General features: G+C 44.3%; 1 pseudogene; it reads right to left on the bottom strand.

Annotated features, from left to right (window-relative positions):
- Nucleotides 1-1,012: 1,012 nt before the first annotated feature.
- LOC106573138 (cryptochrome-2-like) lies at nt 1,013-19,671 on the bottom strand (annotated as a pseudogene).
- Nucleotides 19,672-21,726: the final 2,055 nt, after the last annotated feature.

The following is a 21,726-nucleotide window of genomic DNA, read 5'->3' as shown; positions in this document are numbered from 1 at the left end:
TTTGATGACTTCTGAAGAGGTTCTAGTAAAATGCCTCACATTTCAGAATACAGAACAACCCAGTGTCTTATTACCGTGTGCCACTGCAGATCCATTGGCTGTTCTACAGCCTGCTGCTCTGACTGTTCCTCCCACTGCTCCTGTTGCTGTTCCTGTTGTTGCCGCTTGTCTCCTTGGGCAGTGATGGTGTGCTGGTGTTTCGAGTGGGTGCACTTCTGGGTGCTCTATGGTTCGGAGGGCCTGCCTCTCTTCAGAGTGTTGGACTGGACAGACAACGTGTGTGTGGGTGACTGCATTAAATAGAGTTTAGATTTGTCATGTCTTTTCCTGTACATGTATCCTTCACTTTCTGTTAGACAACATTTATTTGTTTAGCTGATACATTGAAACTTTGAGAAAAGGAAACGCATGCATTACATTTCAAATCATAGCTTGTTTTTTTTATATTAATCTAAAGCAGCAACTAAAACCTGGAAAATGTGGCTTTCTTGACCAGGACATTCCTGGTTAATTAAATGATAAATAAAAAAAACTACACCTCTCAACATACCACAGGTGCTGCTGCTGATCTAAAAGTCGTCTGTTGGGGGAGGCACTGCCTCTGCCTGGGTGGTGGACACAGAGGCCAGGAGACCTGATGGACACACACACACACACACACACACACACACACACACACACACACACACACACACACACACACACACACACACACACACACACACACACACACAGGTTACATCAATGTCACCATGGCAGCCACTGACTGGAAATATCCTACATAACGGCTGATGGCAGAATTAAAACATAACACGGAGAAAATGGTAATGCAGGACATCCAATGAAAAAAAAAAAAAAAAACATTTAACCACTAGGTTGCTCTCTCTACGGCCATAGAATAAGCCAGGATAAGTGCTTTGTAAAAACAGGATGCAAAAAGAGTCAAATGACTAGCTAGAGGATTGTGGTGGAGTTGTGGGCCGTTATAAGACGAATCAAGAGTCAAATTGCTTCAGTTCTCAATAGGAACTGTGAGAGAGAACCATGATGTGGAATCACAAGAGAGCGAGTGGGAGAGTTGCTGGAAGACCTTCTTCATCTTCTCTATGTTGAGCCTGCTGCCCTCTGCATGGTTGATCATGGGCTTAGGGTAGTCCATTCATGATGCAGTTAGCTGCTTTCTGGACAGGCTCTGGGGCTCTCCACGGCTCATAGAGGTAGTAGTTGGGATAGTCCTTTAGCGTAAGGATGTAGCGCCTGTGAGATAGACAATCACAGATATGTTAGGGACATGCATTGTTATTGGGGATATGCATCTCTCCCTCCTTACAAGCACGATTTGATACACATCTAGATACATGGGCTCTGATACGATACAGGAACGATACTTTTAGTTTGAAACGATTCGGTGCGATTCAATTCGATTAGTGGAACGAATCGATGCGATTCGATGCACTAACAATTGTTGCATGAACCTATTCATTTTCTATTCAAAATGTTTATATGGTACTGATGGAGCTCAGGAGCTGAGCTGGAACTATCTGAATTGACTTCTCTAAGCTGAGTGGCTCTGTGTGTTTGTGTGTACATCTACCACTATCAGATTAGAGGGGGCAATTTATGTTTTTTTGTGCCCCCACTTGTTATCCAACATCCTCATCACCCACTGATTAACTTGTCATATAGCAGATTCAAATGCTTTGAGCTAGTAGTATGTCAAAATCAATTTTTTAGAAATGAGCTATGACTTAAATAGGGAATTAATATAACACAGTTTTGGATTTGACCCCCATCTCAAAAGCAAATGGTTGTGACCGTTTGGAAGTTTACGGAGGAGAGCTGCTCTCTCCCAAAAATGGTTGCTGTCCTTGCTATGAAATTACACCTTTACCCTGATCATGTAAAAATTACTGTTTAAAGCAGAAAACCCCCCCACATTTTTTGCAATGAACCTGGTAATCAAAAAGCCCCAATCAGCAGTAAGATGTGAGCTGTGTCCACTCCGGTAGCCTACACAGCTCCATTTTCTACACCGCATTTGGTGACAATGACCTAGAAAATTACATTGGTTGTCACTCAATGAATAAAGACTATGATTTAATATTGCGAAAGCCATTTTACAAACATCTGAATGCTGAAGGTGCCAGGCAGATGAAGCCTACGAATGTTAGGACAGGGAAAGGGTAGGCCTCGTTGGCGCAAGCAGCTGCATCAATTATTCTGCCAAAGCACAAACATTGTGGTAATCACGGACCAATCACCGTCTTTTGTCTGAAGCCCAGGAGGGCAGTAAGTGAGTGTCTGTGTTTGTGTGTAGTGTGGGTGTCTATGTGTGTGTGAGTACCTGATGTAGTGTGTGTGTAGTGTGTACCTGATTTAGTGTGTATGTGTGTGTGTCTTCGTGTGGGTATATGTGTGTGTATGTGTCTACGTGAGTGTGTGTGTGTGTGTGTGTGTGTGTGTGTGTGTGTGTGTGTGTGTGTGTGTGTGTGTGTGTGTGTGTGTGTGTGTGTGTGTGTGTGTGTGTGTGTGTGTGTGTGTGTGTGTGTGTGTGTGTGTGTGTGTGTGTGTGTGTGTGTGTGTACCTGATGTAGTCTCCGCTGGGGTCTTTCCTTCGTCCCGAAGCCTACAGGACAGTAGCCGTGGAAGAACTGCTGGAAGAAAGACACTGCAGGAGAGCCACATCCAGTGCCTGAGTTTACACTCCAGTTTGCATCCAGGAGCACCTCCTCAAATACCTGACAGGCAAAACCAACCAGCACAGAATACAGTTAGTCAGATTCTAGTGAAGCTGCACCACTACTGTCTCCCTTAAGCATCTATCATAGTCCAAAACGTGTACGTGTATGCACAGCAGTGTTCGAGTATATTGGACCGTTGGCTTTCGTACTTTTCAAATTCTCAGAGCAGCTCAAGCTATTTCTCCAACGTCACCACATTAAAATGAATAGAGGATGTGTAGCGGAGCCGCGTTGGTTGGGAATTGTGGGGAGGTGAGCGTTTGTGATTTGCATCCCCCGCAGATAGTGGTCTCAAAGCAGTTTAGCTATGTCGCATTGCGTCTTATCGTCTGTGGACTATGATTTACGCTCAATGTCTTTATGTCATGTTTTGTATATTAAGTAAATCCCCATGTCCCCCAATGCTTTTATATGTGTGTGTAAATGTCTTGTATTTGTGAGAAACATATTGGACTGTTATGTGGAAGTAATAGGCTAAGGTAAAGAAAACACTGTGTTGACATTCTGTATTCGATTAAAGCTCTTTAAACACATGGACAAGGGGAAAAGCCCCAATGTTACATGCTCTAAGACACTGACTAACTGATAACATGCTTTGTGGCTTAGCCCAGATATATTTGCACTGGGCTTATGACAAGCTTTACAGGTTACTTTTATATGTAATATGCAAATGTAAGGTTTGAAATTATTACGTTTTAGTCAAACTATACCTGTTTGGGCTTCTTGCAATCAATTTGCAGTCTACAAATGATTTGTAATTATGTTTACATTTTATATATTTAGTAGACACTCTCATTCAGGCTCGGGGATTTGAATCAGTGCCTGTTTTGCCACCCCCGACTATCCGCTCAAGGACAAATTGGCTGTGAGAAAAAAAAAATTACCTGATTTGTTTATTAATATTAATATTTAACAATTAATATGCTTAACAATAGTATAGACATTTCTTTAGTGCTAATGCTGTGCTTCTGAGAAAGGATGGTTTATTTCTTCCACATTCACTCCCCGCAGCTGGTCTTGGCGTGTAGTCAGGGACATGGGATAGAGATCAGCTGGTCTTGGCGTGTAGTCAGGGACATGGGATAGAGATCAGCTGGTCCTAGGCGTGTAGTCAGGGACATGGGATAGAGATCAGCTGGTCTTGGCGTGTAGTCAGGGACATGGGATAGAGATCAGCTGGTCTTGGCGTGTAGTCAGGGACATGGGATAGAGATCAGCTGGTCTAGGCGTGTAGTCAGGCAGGGACATGGGATAGAGATAAGCTTGAAAAACAGATGGACCTGTATTATTTCCATTTCTCTTTGCTTCTGAGTAAGCTGGTCACACGGCATAAGACAAAGAGCCTCTGAGAAGTGACCACTGTACTTCAGCCCATCCTGTTCTTTTACTATCTTCCAAGGGCACAGCTGTGGAGAGAGAGAAGAGAACGGAGGCTAGCTTGGTACAGAAGGGAGTAAACGGAACTAACGTCTGCTATGACCCGATACACATAGCCACAAGATAAAAACAAGGTAGCTTATATTGCCCTGATCTGCCAGGGAGGGTGGAACCAACCATGACTAAGCAGTTTTGTGTTTCAATATAAACCCCTCGCTTCTCTGTATTATTAGAGCACTCAATCGATTCACCTTGTATGTGTGTGTTGTATTGACCTGCTCCCTTACTAATAAGTGAATAAAGAAGTAGAACTCTGACTTGTGTGATAAGCTTGTCTTTCCTCATTTGATAATACAGAAATAACCACTACACGGTCCACGGCTGTCACGTCCTGACCAGAGTAAGATGTTATTTTCTATGGTAGAGTAGGTCAGGGCGTGACAGGGGGTGTTTTGTGTTTTTCTATGTTTTCTATATCTATGTTTAGTTTCTATGTTTTTTGGGGGGATGATCTACAATTAGAGGCAGCTGGTCCTCGTTGTCTCTAATTGGAGATCATACTTAAGTAGTTTTTTTTTCCCACCTGTGTTTGTGGGTAGTTATTTTCTGTTTAGTTATCTGTTACATGACAGAACTGTTGGCTGTTTGTTATTTTGTCTTTAGTATTCTGAGTTAAAATAAATATTCACTATGAGCACTCAACACGCTGCGCCTTGGTCCCCTCTCTACGACAGCCGTTACAACGGCTGACTCTAGTTGATGATCCCTGCTGTATAGGCTACTTGCTCAGCCCACAAATGAAATATAAAATCACCTGCTATTGAAATGATGCATGCATCATTCACTTTCCTGTCGGATCGACTCAGGGCAGTATTTGCTTCATTCGGGCCAGTAGCTTTCAGTTGAATGTTGAGTCCTGCGGTGTGCAGTGTGCTGTGTGCCCCAAAAGAATGTTGCAGGAATGGTAATCTTATTGGTTTCTAACAGAAACGACATCAGAACAATCTGAGATGATGTGTGTCAAAATTCTCTTTCTTGTACTTTTGTAGGTGGAACGACCAACATCCAATTCTGTTGTTTTAATATATTTTTAAAGTGTGATTTTGAGAGCAGAAACCTGACAAAATGCATTAAAATCACTGCCTTTCTCCCTGTTTTTTGTTTGTTTGTTGCCTTGGTATCAAGTATAGTTTTTTCAAATTCTATTACTTAACATGAATATTACATGGCAATCAGCGAACACTTGTTGATCCTGGTCCACTCAAAGTTAGTTACCCAGGCTTTTCTGTCTAAGTGTTTGTAGAGTCTCTAGTGCTTCAGACTCCTCGCCCTTCCACATTGCTGGATCCAGTCCTTGAGGCTTGAATCCTGGAGAACGGAGTACAAGTATAGCACAGTCAGATAAAAAGCACCAAATGTACATGGTCACTGTGACTCTCTATTTCTCCTTGTCAACAGACAGTACTGCAAACAGTACTGCACACAGTACGTGAAGAATAACAGGATGTAACAGTTCTGGATATCACAATGGTGGAAATGTGTCAAGCACTATATTATACTGTACAATCACACTGTTGTTCCACCAGGTGTTAATGAAACAAAAAGAGTAGATTTAGGTCAAAGTTCAAATTAACTTCCATTAAAAAAAAGACTCCACTTCCATATGGTCGGAGTCCCTTCTCTCTAGTCTGGATTACCCTTTCTGACAACTGCTGATGTAAAAGGGTATTTATACAGTGCCTTCAGAAAGCCTTGACTTTTTCTACATTTTGTTGAGTTACAAAGTGGGATTAAAATGGATTTAACGCTTGTCGGTGTGATCGAGGCGAAAGAGCTTTGCACACCTAGATTGTACAATATTTGGGCATTATTCTTCAAAAAATTCTTTAAGCTCTGTCAAGTTGGTTGTTGATCATTACTAGACAACCATTTTTAGGTCTTGCAATATATTTTCAAGCATATTTAAGTCAACACGGTAACTCGGCCACTCAGGAACATTCCCTTTCATTCTTGGTAAGCAACTCCAGGATAGATTTGGCCTTGTGTCTTATGTTATTGTCCCACTGAAAGGTGAATTCATCTCCCAGTCTTTGGTGGAAAGCAGACTGAACCAGGTTTTCCCAAGGATTTTGCCTGTGCTTAGCTCCATTCCGTTTATTTTTTATCCTGGAAAAACTCCCCAAGTCCTTAACAATTACAAGCATACCCATAACATGATGCAGCCACCATTATGCTTGAACATTTGGAGTGTGGTACTCAGTAACGTGTTATATTGGATTTGCCCAAAACATAACACTGTATTCAGGACAAAAAGGTAATTGCTTTGCCACATTTCTTGCAGTACTACTTTAGTGCCTTGTTGCAAACAGGATGCATGTTTTGGAATATTTGTATTCTGTACAGGCTTCCTTCTTTTCACTCTGTCAATTAGGTTAGTTTTGTGGAGTAACTATAATCTTGTTGATTCATCCTCAGTTTTCTTCTATCACAGCCATTAAACTCTGTAACGGTTTTAAAGTCTCCATTGGCCTCATTGTGAAATCCCTGAGCGGTTTCCAGAAACTGAGTTAGGAAGGATGCCTGTATCTTTGTAGTGACTGGGTGTATTGATACACCATCCAAAGTATAATGCATGCACAAAGGGTTAACCACCTAGATTCGATGTCTGTGCCCCACAAAAAAAAGAATAATCCCAAAATCAGTTTAAACTAGAGATATCCACTGCATCCACCAATGGCGGCCTTCCACATCTGCGGAACATGAGACATCCCGAAAATCAATCTTCTCACCAAAATGTCTGTAGCGTTCAAACTAATATGAAAAGAATGGAAAGATGAAGCTCTCACGAACACGATGGTGTTCTCCGTTTTGCTCTACGACCCCCACAAGCGTCACGGGAATCATCTGAAGCTAGCCCGGTACCAGTTTAAAATGTTTTATTCAATGTGTTTCTATGGGCTAATAGCAGTAAGGCCAAATTCAATGTTTCATCAAATAATTGTTTTGATACCTAAAAGGGTCCTGAAATTCAAAATCAAATGCCTTAAATGATCCTTGGTATGACCATCTTAAAACAACTCCATATGTTAGCTTTGTAGAACCTCCCCCCATAACAAAGGGGTTTAATACTTATTGACTCAAGCCATTTATGCTAACATTATGGGGTATTGTGTGTAGGCCAGTGGCACAAAATATAAATTTAATCCATTTTAAATTCAGGCTGTAACAACAAATTGTGGAAAAAGTCCAGGGTTTTGAATACTTTCCGAAGGCACTGTAAAATGAATTTGATTGATTGATTGATTGATTACCCAGCTCTTCCAGAGAGGGGACGCTGTAGTGTTGGTTGTGGTTGTCTGCGATCTTCGTCTGACAGCTATCCATTTGTTCCTGTGTGATGGTGGGCAGGGGTTTCCTAGGCAGCTCTAGCCTGTTCCCTAAGGCCTGGAACTTCTTGAAGGTCAGTGGAGGACCGCTGTTGTTCTTCTCAATTATCCTGATAACAGCAGAAACATGAAGGACAGTGAGATTAAAACATTGACATCTGGGCCCATATTCATGAAGCTAATCAGAGTAAGTGATGATCTAAGATCAGGTCCTTTAGGTAAGATCTACACTTGTTGTGACAAATAAAGTTTGATTTGATTTGATTATATGTGACAAAAAAAGTTTGATTTGATTATCCTGTTCTTGTAATCTTACTCATTATTTATCTCAAAGGCATAACTGATCCTAGATTAGCACTTCTACTCTGAGACAGTTTCTGGAGGTAACTTTGTAGAAATGTCATTAATAATACTGTTAGTGTGGTGAAATGATGCTGTTAATAAAAACGTCTTCTTTGGTATGACGCTACAAGCTTGGCACACCTGTATTTGAGGAGTTTCTCCCATTCTTCTCTGCAGATTCTCTCAAGCTCTGTCAGGTTGGATGGGGAGCGTTGCTGCACAGCTATTTTCAGGTCTCTCCAGAAATGTTTGATCGTGTTCAAGTCTGTGTGTTGTCTGTGTGCTTAGGGTCGTTGTCCTGTTGGAAGGTGAACCTTCACCCCAGTCTGAGGTCCTGAGCGCTCCGGAGCAGGTTTTCATCGAGGATCTCTCTGTACTTTGCTCCGTTCATCTTTGCCTCGATCCTGACTAGTCTCCCAGTCCCTGCCGCTGAAAAACATCCCCACAGCATGATGCTGCCACCACCATGCTTCACCGTAGGGATGGTGCCAGGTTTCCTCCAGAGGTGACGCTTGGCATTCAGGCCAAAGAGTTCAATCTTGGTTTCATCAGACCAGAAAATCTTGTTTCTCATGGTCTGAGAGTCTTAAGGTGCCTTTTGTCAAACTCCAAGCGGGCTGTCATGTGCCTTTTACTGAGGAGTGGCTTCCGTCTGGCCACTCTACCATATAGGCCTGATTGGTAGAGCGCTGCAGAGATGGTTGTCTTTCTGGAAGGTTCTCCCATCTCCACAGGGGAACTCTAGAACTCTGTCAGAGTGACCATCGGATTCTTGGTCACCTACCTGACGAAGGCCCTTCTCCCCCGATTGCTCAGTTTGGCTGGACGGCCAGCTCTAGGAAAAGCTTGATGGTTTCACACTTCTTCCATTTAAAAATGATGGAGGCCACTGTATTCTTGGGGACCTTCAATGCTGCATAATATATTTGGTACCCATCCCCAGATCTGTGCCTCAACACAATCCTGTCTTGGAGCTCTACGGACAATTCCTTCGACCTCATGGCTTGGTTTTTGCACTGACATGCACTATCAACTGTGGGACCTTATATAGACAGGTGTGTGCCTTTCCAAATCATGTCCAATCAATGTAATGTATCAAAATGTGGAAAAAGTCAAGGGGTCTGAATACTTTTCGAAGGCACTGTAAATGTAGAGGTAGAAATGATTAAAACATAATTTCAAGATTAAAACAGAGCATAACTTTTTGAAATGCCAATTGATACTGATCTGCAATCTTTGCACATCAACAAACTGGTTGTTTCAAGTTAACTATACAGTACATCCTTTCTCAGCACAATTCAAAACATCATAATACCAATACAGTTTTACTTTTCAGTCTTTGAAATTCTGTAGTTTTTACATTTAGTAAAATCTAAAATCCTACTGTATAAATGATTTATAGTCAACTTGTAAAGTAAACATAGTCATGGTACTTGATTTGATCATAGTTATCAAGTTGTCATTCATCTTCTCCATTACTCATATACAGGATGTACAACAAAGTACATATAAAATATATATTTAACAAATTATAATAAAATGGCTGCATCATGACTCATTATAGAACAGCGGGCAGTACCTTGATATCTACATAGATATCTAACCATGCCCATTTACATTTACATTTACGTCATTTAGCAGACGCTCTTATCCAGAACGACTTACAAATTGGTGCATTCACCTTATGATATCCAGTGGAACAACCACTTTACAATAGTACATCTATATCTTTTTGGGGGGAGGGTGGGGGGGAGGGTTAGAACGATTACTTAATCCTATCCCAGGTATTCCTTAAAGAGGTGGGGTTTCAGGTGTCTCCGGAAGGTGGTGATAGGATAGTCATGCCCAGATGAAGTTACAGCACGTCATCTATATCGGTGTTGGCTGGAGCCTTTCAGACCTTCCTATTGGATCATTCCCTGTTGTGGGCCGGGCCAAACAGGCGTATCAAGAGCCCCCATGAGTCTCCAGCAGAAGCATGGTTGTAATGCCTGAGCACTGCCACCCCACCCGGCCACCACTAGCAAGTCTGCCACGGTGACTGCCTCCCTGCTTAGCTATTTCATCGTCTCACTGCTTGTAGCCTGCACATGTTGTGTGGTGTGACAGCACTGAGCTATGGGACTCTCAGCTGTAGGAAGTAAAACATCAAAACTCTTTCAGTTGGTTCTACATCAGTGAGAGCTTTTCCCCTTTGACCTCTGGAGCTTTGCTCGCAGCATGTGTGTCTTTAGAGCGTCAATCACATTTATATAACCCACTGTGCTCTAGTTTAGTTACAGTAACATACTGACATCACTTCGCCTACTGGATAGAAAGAAATAGGCTGAATGGAAGCTACTATGCTGACAATAGAAGTTGTGGAAATGTGAAAGTAGAAATTATAATCTTATTGATCCCTCCCAGGCAAAATAACCCACCAATGCGGCATATTACACTGTCCTGGGGTTCCGGATTTTCTGGAACCTGACTTGCCGTTCCGGATTTTTCTGCTCAGTGCTCCCACTGCTCCGCTGCCGCTTCCCTCTCATTGACATGGAGGGAGAAATGTCATGTTGTATACTAAAGATATGGTTGACATGTTCAAACTATGAATTCCATGCGTCCTCCTCTCCGAAAACTCAGTGTTCATGGCCTATAACTGAACATGTTCTTAGATGTGCCATTTCCCTACCCGCTAGCATTTTCTCAATTTACACTCTTATTTTCCAGTTGGTTCTTCTCTATCCAGCAAGCAACAGTGTTGAATATTCCACCGGAAACAGTTTGAGCTCAAAATTCAAATACTATTGAAATTACTATTGAATGTACTGTTATCAGACTAATCAGAAATGGGAGACATAACTTCAAATGACATGGGTAGGTAAGCACTAGTCTGGTCCCAGATCTGTTTATGTCGTCTTACCAACTCCTTTGGTTATTGTCCTCTGGCTACAGAGCACAAACAGATTTGGGACTAGGTTTTTTAAATTGTTGTATTTATTTTTTATTTCACCTTTATTTAACCAGGTAGGCTAGTTGAGAACAAGTTCTCATTTACAACTGCGACCTGGCCAAGATAAAGCAAAGCAGTGCGACACAAGCAACAACACAGTTACACATTGAATGAACAAGTGTACAGTCAATAACACAATAGAAAAAAGAAAGTCTATATACAGTGTGTGCAAATGGCGTGAGGAGGTAAGGCAATAAATAGGCCATAGTAGCAAGTAATTACAATTTACCAAATGAACACTGGAGTGATAGATGTGCAAGTAGAAATACTGGTGTGCAAAAGAGCAGAAAAGTAAATAAAAACAATATGGGGATGAGGTAGGTAGATTGGATGGGCTATTTACAGATGGGCTATGTACAGCTGCAGCGATCTGTTAGCTGCTCGGATAGCTGATGTTTAAAGTTAGTGAGGGAAATATAAGTCTCCAGCTTCAGCGATTTTTGCAGGTAAGCACTGTCATGGAGAAAAGCATTTCACTTATTGGACCCTTCCTACTGAGTGTGACAGTGAGTGACTAACCTGTCCAAGTTGTAGAGTGTTTGAGAATTCCCCACTATTGTCTCCACTACAAACTACCGGGCCATTTTAATGATGGATTCATCTCTCTCCTTCCCAAAGGTCAACCAGGTGATGTTCCACTCCTACAGACAATACAAAGACAGGAGGAGGGATAGAGACGGGTATAGAGGTGGAAATGAGACAGGATGAGAAATGATAACATGACATATAGTATGTACTGGGGTTGAGATCATTATTCTGTGAGGTTTTTGGGACTATCTGTTGACAGATATGCCAGACTAGCCATATCTCCCAGACATACAGATCAGAACCTAACAATACTGTTTGCGCCTACATGATATTGACACAATTATGTACCTGCTAGGGCAGAGAAATCAATCTTAATGCGTGTTCAGGAAAACACATTTTGTATTCACCTATTAGGCCTATAGCTACTGTGTGCCCAGGCAGCATGACAGGTTGCCAGAGTGTACACTTAAGTCAATATTCTTATTAAGGTGAGGCGAAACAACAGAGTATTCTCCATCGGTGGTTGTTGCAACCAGTGGTTTCTTACTAGTCACAGAACCTTCTAAACATCCTCCAGGGATTGTTCTGCCATTGAAATCCTTGGGATTTCAAAATTCTGGAATGTAAAAATGCTAAAACCTGATATAGGGTATGTAGAAAAGATAATGTACCTATACATTTAAAAAAAAATATATATATATAATCTTAGAGAACTATGTTTGAGCAAAAGAACACAGCATTAACCAAAATGTTCTCTCAGCTCCATGGCAAAAATGTGTAGAATTGCAAGAAATTTGCCGACAGCACCCATTGCCTCGGCCCGTGCCACGCCCACCACCTAAGCCCCTTTTTGATCCAATAAAACCCTGCTTATCTGTTGAAGCAGTGGCTGAATAGATGCAGCAATCTCCTATAGTGATCACATCTCTGTGCAGAACAATTTCACCACTATAACCGCATTCACGATCAAAATAAGCAGCAGTGTGCACTGTATCTGTACTTCTGAAGAGGGGCTGTTATTGGGGTTTTATAGACATCTGATGTTGATGGCTATTCAACCATCTAGGCCCTGCTGCTACACACACAATGGTGATAAGAGCTTGCAGCTGAATGTGAAATGTGCTGACTGCTCTCAGACCTGAAGGACTCTTGCATAAGCAACCCCTTCTCTAACGGCTGGTCGGTGCGTCACGCACTACACGTTTAGAACATGTAATCTAGCGCTGTCAATTGGACATCTCAAAGTTTGGCAAAGTGGCTGTTGAGAAGCAAATAACTTCTGAATTACGGTATTATGACAATCAGCCTAAAAGTCTGTGAGACAATCTTTGCCCAACTGTCAAAAGAGTGATGTTTTCTCTCTCCTCTTAGTTATCAACCTTTCAGAGATGAATTGAGACATACAAAAGTGCCATTTCTTAGAACAGGTGAAAACAGGTGACTGGCATCAGATTACTTTGTTCTTTACAGGTTGTTCAGTGTGGCTTGATTTACTTATCAACCATAGGCTCTATTTCCGAAAGGTGGAAAACATTTTCTTCTCACAGGCATCTCACAAGACTAATGGGGATTCGTCATCTTGTCTCATGCATGAACAAACTCATTGCATGGTAGAAAATATGGGTAATTAAGCAGGTTGATGTATATTCTTAGTGTCCAGTTTATTTCTTTGTGGAGGAAATTAAGGTGTCTAAGTTGTAGGCTGTGTTGTGTTAGGCCAGGCATAGTCATTGCGCGGCTCGCAGAGCCTCGATTGGAGGCTCGCGGTAATATTTAGATTTTTACATGTACAGACTACCAAATACAGCAGAATTTCAAATAGTTTCCGAGCAGTCAAATTCCACAAACTCCCAACAGGTGGCAGTATAAGATAGATGTTGAGCTTCTGCGTTAACATGTGCTGTCGAATTACCTTGCAATTAACATTTAAAATTGAGCGATTTGTAGTACTCAAGCAGAAGCAAAAAATGCAATAATGAGAAACTTGCTACCAGTAGCAGTGTGTGGATATAATCACTGGGGAAGTCAATGCCCCCCCCATAAAACAAATCCATATTACAACCTATATGTTGTGGTAATTGCATTATTTGCTCTATAACCTGTTAATTCATATGCCTTGCGACGTGTTATATATATATATATATATATATATATATATATATATACTATAGGCCTAAAGGCCGAGATAATAAGAAGACACAGTGGCACAGAATAAATTCAACCACACCTTTTGTTTTAGCACAAAACCGGATAGCAAGCTCTGGCCAGTGAAGTCCACAAAGCATATTGCATGTAGAGTAACAGACCTACAGCAGGGTCAACCAAGTGAATGTTTCCGACACTTTCGGACCACTAAACAACTATTTAAAAGTGCAGTAACTGCAGTCGACTGTGGTATTTTGGATGCAGTGATTGCAGAATAACGACAATAAGATTACAGTATACTGCAGAATATACTATGCTTTGACTGCAATCTGTTCTTGTACAGGGGAACCACAGAAAGAAAACAGGAGCTACCTCCACTATTCCAGCACCATTTCAACTTCAACATTTCAACATCATCAAATCACCTCTGCTTAGTCTAATCCAATGACAACTAAAAGATACCAAAAACAATCAACTTAAGCTAAATATGATGTGGCTGTCCATGGTTCTGATTTCTGTCTGCGTGTGTATGTGTGTGCATTCGTGCAAGTAGAAAAACATGTTGACTCACACTACTTGAAGAGAAACGCCAATGCCATCCTTCTCTCTTTCATGTTGACAAAATGGTCTACACTACAAACTATGGCATAAGTGGATGAGTGGATAAGTGGATGGGACGTTCTTACAGTAATCTCCCTGTACACCAAGTCAGAACCGTAGGATAAATACAGGGGGCATATAAGCAGACAATGAAAACTCGTAAAATATTCGATGATGACATTTCTCTAAAACAGACTATAGGCTAAATAGGCACCACCAAGTCAGAACAGTAAGCTAAGTTATGAGGCGTAAAGAGACCAAATTATTAGAGTGAGGCACATGGGCTACTAACAGCTTACTACACAATATACACTTAGTATTACTTTCTTAGCTACAGTATACATATCCCCTGGCATATTACATAATTTATGTAGCAGCATACAAGCCATTTTTGGACTCTTTTGGACTCTCAGGAAGGTGCACGTGTCACGCCCTGACTTTAGAGAGCCATTTTATTTCTCTATTTGGTTAGGTCAGGGTGTGATGTGGGGTGGGCATTCTATGTTGTCAATTTCTTTGTTTTGGCCGAGTATGGTTCCCAATCAGAGGCAGCTGTCTATCGTTGTCTCTGATTGGGAATCATACTTAGGCAGCCTTCTCCCACCTGTGTTTTGTGGTTAGTTATTTTCTGTTTAGTATCTGTTACCTGACAGAACTGTTCGCTTTTCGTTTTGTTACTTTGTTCGAGTGTTTCGTTGATCAATAAAAATCATTGGAACACTTTCCATGCTGCGCTTTGGTCCACTCATTCCGACAAGAGCCGTTACAGAACTATGCCTCCTCAGTCCAGGATATCCTGCGCCAGCTCTACGCACTGTGTCGCCAGTGCGCCTTCACAGTCCAGTTCGTCCTGTGCCAGCGCCAGCGCCCCGCACTTGCCGGGCTAAAGTGAGCATCCAGCCAGGACGGGTTGTGCCAGCCCCACGCACCCGGCCTCCAGTGCGTCTCCCCAGTCCGGTGAGACCTGTTCCGGCTCCATGTACGAAGCCTCCAGTGATAATCCATGGCCCGGAGCCTCCAGAGACGATCCATGGCCCGGAGCCTGTAGCTACGATCCATGGCACGGAGCCTGTAGCAACGGTCCCCGGTCCGGAGCCTGCAGCGACGGTCCCCGGTCCGGAGCCTGCAGCGACGGTCCCCGGTCCGGAGCCTCCAGCGACGGTCCCGGTCCGGAGTCTCCAGCAACGGTCCGCAGTCCAGAGTCTCCAGCGACGGTCTGCAGTCCAGAGTCTCCAGTGACGATCCACGGTCCGGTTACACAAAAGAGGAGGGATCAGCGGGCGGAGCGGGGGCTACGCCCTGAACCGGAGACGCCACCAAGGGTAGATGCCCACCCGGACCCTCCCCTATAGGTTCAGGTTTGCGGCCGGGAGTCCGCACCTTGGGGGGGGTACTGCAACGCCCTGACCTTAGAGAGCCGTTTTATTTCTCTATTTGGTTAGGTCAGGGTGTGATGTGGGGTGGGCATTCTATGTTGTCTATTTCTTTGTTTTGGCCGAGTATGGTTCCCAATCAGAGGGAGCTGTCTATCGTTGTCTCTGATTGGGAATCATACTTAGGCAGCCTTTTCCCACCTGTGTTTTGTGGTTAGTTATTTTCTGTTTAGTATCTGTTACCTGACAGAACTGTTCACTTTTCGTTTTGTTACTTTGTTCGAGTGTTTCGTTGATCAATAAAAATCATGAACACTTTCCACGCTGCGCTTTGGTCCACTCATTCCGACGAGAGCCGTTACAGCACGACAGTCCTCCATGGGCAAATTTTGTCATCAAAGTCTGTCATTCTCTGTATTTATGGTGCTTTCTATACAACTGTGAACTTTTAAAAAAAAGGTCAAATTATGATGTCAGTGATCTTCAGGTCAGAGCTCTAGAAAGAGGCCAGATTTCCGACTTGGAATTCTGAGATGGATGACCGTTCAAAACGGATTTTCCCAGTTGGAGCTCATTTTTTTCTGAGTTCCCAATTGTCTTGAACTCACTGAAGTCTGAGATTTCCGTGTTCTGAGTTTCCAGTTGTTTTGAACACGGCAGAAGTCATGCTGGATTGACAGCTTGGGCAATGTTGAATGTTTATTATTTTAAACTTGGAAAAGATACCTTTAAACTTGGACCACACACACCCTCCACTGAATAGCAGGCTAGTGATTGCTTTCATTTACATTTTACATTTACGTCATTTAGCAGACGCTCTTATCTAGAGCGACTTACAAATTGGTGCATTCACCTTATGATATCCAGTGGAACAACCACTTTACAATAGTACATCTATATCTTTTTTTTTGGGGGGGGGGGTTAGAAGGATTACCTTATCCTATCCCAGGTATTCCTTAAAGAGGTGGGGTTTCAAGTGTCTCCGGAAGGTGGTGATTGACTCCGCTGTCCTGGCGTCGTGAGGGAGCTTGTTCCACCATTGGGGTGCCAGAGCAGCGAACAGTTTTAACTGGGCTGAGCGGGAACTGTGCTTCCTCAGAAGTAGGGAGGCGAGCAGGCCAGAGGTGGATGAACGCAATGCCCTTCTTTGGGTGTAGGGACTGATCAGAGCCTGAAGGTACGGAGGTGCCATTCCCCTCACAGCTCTGTAGGCAAGCACCATGGTCTTGTAGCAGATGCGAGCTTCAACTGGAAGCCAGTGGAGTGTGCGGAGGAGCGGGGTGACGTGAGAGAACTTGGGAAGGTTGAACACCAGACGGGCTGCGGTGTTCTGGATGAATTGTAGGGGTTTAATGGCACAGGCAGCCCCGCCAACAGCAAGTTGCAGTAATCCAGACGGGCGATAACAAGTGCCTGGATTAGGACCTGCGCCACTTCCTGTGTAAGGCAGGGTCGTACTCTGCGAATGTTGTAGAGCATGAACCTACAGGATCGGGTAACCGCCTTGATGTTAGCGGAGAACGACAGGGTGTTGTCCAGAGTCACACCAAGGCTCTTAGCACTCTGGGAGGAGGACACAATGGAGTTGTCAACCGTGATGGCGAGATCATGGAACAGGCAGTCCTTCCCCGGGAGGAAGAGCAGCTCCGTCTTGCCGAGGTTCAGCTTGAGATGGTGATCCGTCATCCACACTGATATGTCTGCCAGACATGCAGAGATGCGATTTGCCACCTGGTTATCAGAAGGGGGAAAGGAGAAGATGAATTGTGTGTTGTCTGCGTAGCAATGATAGGAGAGACCATGTGAGGATATGACAGAGCCAAGTGACTTGGTGTATAGCGAGAATAGGAGAGGGCCTAGAACTGAGCCCTGGGGGACACCAGTGGTGAGAGCACATGGTGCGGAGACGGATTCTCGCCATGCCATCTGGTAGGAGCAACCTGTCAGGAAGGACGCAATCCAAGAGTGAGCCGCGCCGGAGATGCCCAACTCGGAGAGGGTTGAGAGGAGGATCTGATGGTTCACAATATCAAAGGCAGCAGATAGGTCTAGAAGGATGAGAGCAGAGGAGAGAGAGTTAGCTTTAGCAGTGCGGAGAGCCTCCGTGACACAGAGAAGAGCAGTCTCAGTTGAATGACCAGTCTTGAAACCTGACTGATTTGGATCAAGAAGGTCATTCTCAGTGAGATAGCAAGAGAGCTGGCCAAGGACGGCACGCTCAAGAGTTTTGGAGAGGAAAGAAAGAAGGGATACTGGTCTGTAGTTGTTGACATTGGAGGGATCGAGTGTAAGGGGTGCAACTCTCGCTCTCTTGAAGACAGAAGGGACGTAGCCAGCGGTCAAGGATGAGTTGATGAGCGAGGTGAGGTAGAGGAGGAGGTCTCCGGAAATGGTCTGGAGAAGAGAGGAGGGGATAGGGTCAAGCGGGCAGGTTGTTGGGCGGCCGGCCGTCACAAGTCACAAGATTTCATCTGGAGAGAGAGGGGAGAATGAGGTCAAAGCATAGGTTAGGGCAATGTGAGCAGGACCAGCGGTGTCGTTTGACTTAACAAATGAGGATAGGATGTCGTCAACCTTCTTTTCAAAATGGTTGACAAAGTCATCCGCAGAGAGGGAGGAGGGGGAAGGAGGATTCAGGAGGGATGAGAAGGTGGCAAAGAGCTTCCTAGGGTTAGAGGCAGATGCTTGGAATTTAGAGTGGTAGAAAGTGGCTTTAGCAGCAGAAACAGAGGAAGAAAATGTGGAGAGGAGGGGGGAAAGATGCCAGGTCCGCAGGGAGGCTAGTTTTCCTCCATTTCCGCTCGGCTGCCCGGAGCCCTGTTCTGTGAGCTCGCAATGAGTCGTCAAGCCACGGAGCAGGAGGGGAGGACCGAGCCGGCCGGGAGGATAGGGGACATAGAGAGTCAAAGGATGCAGAAAGGGAGGAGAGGAGGGTTGAGGAGGCAGAATCAGGAGATTGGTTGGAGAAGGATTGAGCAGAGGGAAGAGAGGATTGGATGGAAGAGGAGAGAGTAGCAGGAGAGAGAGAGTGAAGGTTGCGAGGGCGCAATACCATCTGACTAGGGGCAGAGTGAGTAGTGTTGGAGGAGAGCGAGAGGGAAAAGGATACAAGGTAGTGGTCGGAGACCTGGAGGGGAGTTGCAGTGAGATTAGTAGAAGAACAGCATCTAGTAAAGATGAGGTCAAGCGTATTGCCTGCCTTGTGAGTAGGGGGGGACGGTGAGAGGGTGAGGTCAAAAGAGGAGAGGAGTGGAAAGAAGGAGGCAGAGAGAAATGAGTCAAAGGTAGATGTAGGGAGGTTAAAGTCACCCAGAATTGTGAGGGGTGAGCCATCTTCAGGAAAGGAACTTATCAAGGCGTCAAGCTCATTGATGAACTCTCCAAGGGAACCTGGAGGGCGATAAATGATAAGGATGTTAAGCTTGAATGGGCTAGTGACTGTGACAGCATGGAATTCAAAGGAGGAGATAGACAGATGGGTCAGGGGAGAAAGAGAGAATGTCCACTTGGGAGAGATGAGGATTCCAGTGCCACCACCCCGCTGACCAGATGCTCTCGGGGTATGCGAGAACACGTGGTCAGACGAGGAGAGAGCAGTAGGAGTAGCAGTGTTTTCTGTGGTAATCCATGTTTCCGTCAGCGCCAAGAAGTCGAGGGACTGGAGGGTAGCATAGGCTGAGATGAACTCTGCCTTGTTGGCCACAGACCTGCAGTTCCAGAGGCTGCCGGAGACCTGGAATTCCACGTGGGTCATGCACGCTGGGACCACCAGGCTAGCGTGGCAGCAGCCATGCGGTGTGAAGCGTTTGTGTGGCCTGTGCAGAGAGGAGAGAACAGGGATAGACAGACACATAGTTGACAGGCTACAGGAGAGGCTACGCTAATGCTTTCCATACCACTCAAATCAAATCAAAGTTTATTTGTGACGTGCGCCAAATACAACAGGTGTAGACCTTACAGTGAAATGCTTACTTACTGGCTCTAACCAATAGTGTGAAAAAATGTGTGTGTGTGTGTGAGACAGCTGGCAAGTGTGTGTTACAGTCAATGGACAGGGTAATCCCCTTCCACCAGATAGGCTAAGTGAAGTGCACACATTAACATTAAGGACAGACACATCTGGACCACCACATCTGGTGTCGGCTGCCCACTTTGGTCACGCTGGTCTGGGTACACCCTGCCATGCCAGCTTCAGGACAAGGGTCTCTCTTCTGGGATGGTGGCTGGCAGCAGCAGCCCCAACCCAGGGGGAGGTGAGAGGGGGCATCCTCTCTCCTCTCCCAAAGAAGGGATTGGGCCCCAGAGGGAGTGGACCAGGAAGGCAGGAACAGACTTGGGGAATTCCAGCTGGTTTTAGAATTGGGTTGTGTGTTGGATTAGGAAGGAGCTGCTTGGAGTAGATAGGTTGGTATTTTAGAGAAGTTAGTAATAGGGGTCTGACAACTGGTGAGAAACGGAGGAAATACTACTGGAGAATCAGAGTAACATTTTGTCTCAGGGCAAGATGATGCAGACGTGTCATATACGGTACCTTCAGAAAGTATTCATACCCCTTGACTTATTTCATGTAGATAAGTAAGGAAATAAAACAACAGTAAAAAGACATTTGAAAATAAGAGTAGCAAGGCTATATACAGACACCGGTTAGTCAGGCTTATTGAGGTAGTATGTACATGTTGGTATGGTTAAAGTGACTATGCATATATGATGAACAGAGAGTAGCAGTTGCGTAAAAGAGGGGTTGGTGGGTGGTGGGACACAATGCAGATAGCCCGGTTAGCCAATTTGCGGGAGCACTGGTTGGTCGGGCCAATTGAGGTAGTATGTTCATGAATGTATAGATAAAGTGACTATGTGTATCAGATAAACAGAGAGTAGCAGCAGCGTAAAAGAGGGGTTGGGGGGGGGGGGGCACACAATGCAAATAGTCTGGGTAACCATTTGTTTACCTGTTCAGGAGTCTTATGGCTTGGGAGTAAAAACTGTTGAGAAGCCTTTTTGTCCTAGACCTGGCACTCCGGTACCGCTTGCCATGCGGTAGTAGAGAGACAGTCTATGACTGGGGTGGCTGGGGTCTTTGACAATTTTTAGGGCCTTCCTCTGACACCGCCTGGTGTAGAGGTCATGGATGGCAGGCAGCTTTGCCCCAGTGATGTACTACCCTCTCCCTCTGAAGTGCCTTGCGGTCGGAGGCCGAGCAATTGCCATACCAGGCAGTGATGCAACCAGTCAGGATGCTCTCGATGTTGCAGCTGTAGAACCTTTTGAAGATCTCAGGACCCATGCCAAATCTTTTTAGTTTCCTGAGGGGGAATAGGCTTTGTTGTGCCCTCTTCACGACTGTCTTGGTATGTTTGGACCATTCTAGTTTGTTGTTGATGTGGACACCAAGGAACTTGAAGCTCTCAACCTGCTACACTACAGCCTCGTTGATGAGAATGGGGACGTGCTCGGTGCTCCTTTTCCTGTAGTCCACAATCATCTCCTTAGTCGTGGGTACAATTTAAATATAATACACAGAAATGTTGTGGGATTACAGTAGATGAAGAATTCATATTTTTTAGATTGATTATTTATTGGTTTATTACGTTAGTACATTATGTATGTTTGAAATAGTGTGTTATATGTGAAATTGTGTTCGTATATAAATTGTATTTTAATATTTAAGGACTCTTGGAAGATTAGTCCAAATGGGGACTAAAAGAGATCCAAATAAAATAAAATAAAATCAATGATGGTGTTGGAGTTGTGCCTGGCCATGCAGTCGTGGGTGAACAGGGAGTACAGGAGGGGACTGAGCACTCACACCTGGGGAGCTCCAGTGTTGAGGATTAGCGTGGCAGATGTGTTGCTACCTACCCTCACCACCTGGGGGCGGCCCGTCAGGAAGTCCGGGATTCAGTTGCAGAGGGAGGTGTTCAGTCCCAGGTTCCTTAGCTTAGGGATGAGCTTTGAGGGTACTATGGTGTTGAACGCTTAGCTGTAGTCAATGAATAGCATTCTCACATAGGTGTTCCTTTTGTCCAGGTGGGAAAGGGCAGTGTGTAGTGCAATAGAGATTGCATCATCTGTGGATCTGTTGTGGCGGTATGCAAAATTGGACTGGGTCTAGGGTTTCTGTGATAACGGTGTTGATGTGAGCGATATGCATGTGTGTGTTATGTGTGTATGTGCGCGTATGTGGTGTATGTGAATGTGTGTGGCTTTTGTGTGAGTATATTGTGTACTGTGTGAGTATG

Source organism: Salmo salar, chromosome ssa16, assembly GCF_905237065.1.
Source record: "Salmo salar chromosome ssa16, Ssal_v3.1, whole genome shotgun sequence".
In the NCBI taxonomy this organism is placed as follows: domain Eukaryota; kingdom Metazoa; phylum Chordata; class Actinopteri; order Salmoniformes; family Salmonidae; genus Salmo; species Salmo salar.
The sequence above is the reverse complement of the archived record's forward strand: the minus strand, read 5'-3'. Positions and strand labels throughout refer to the sequence as shown.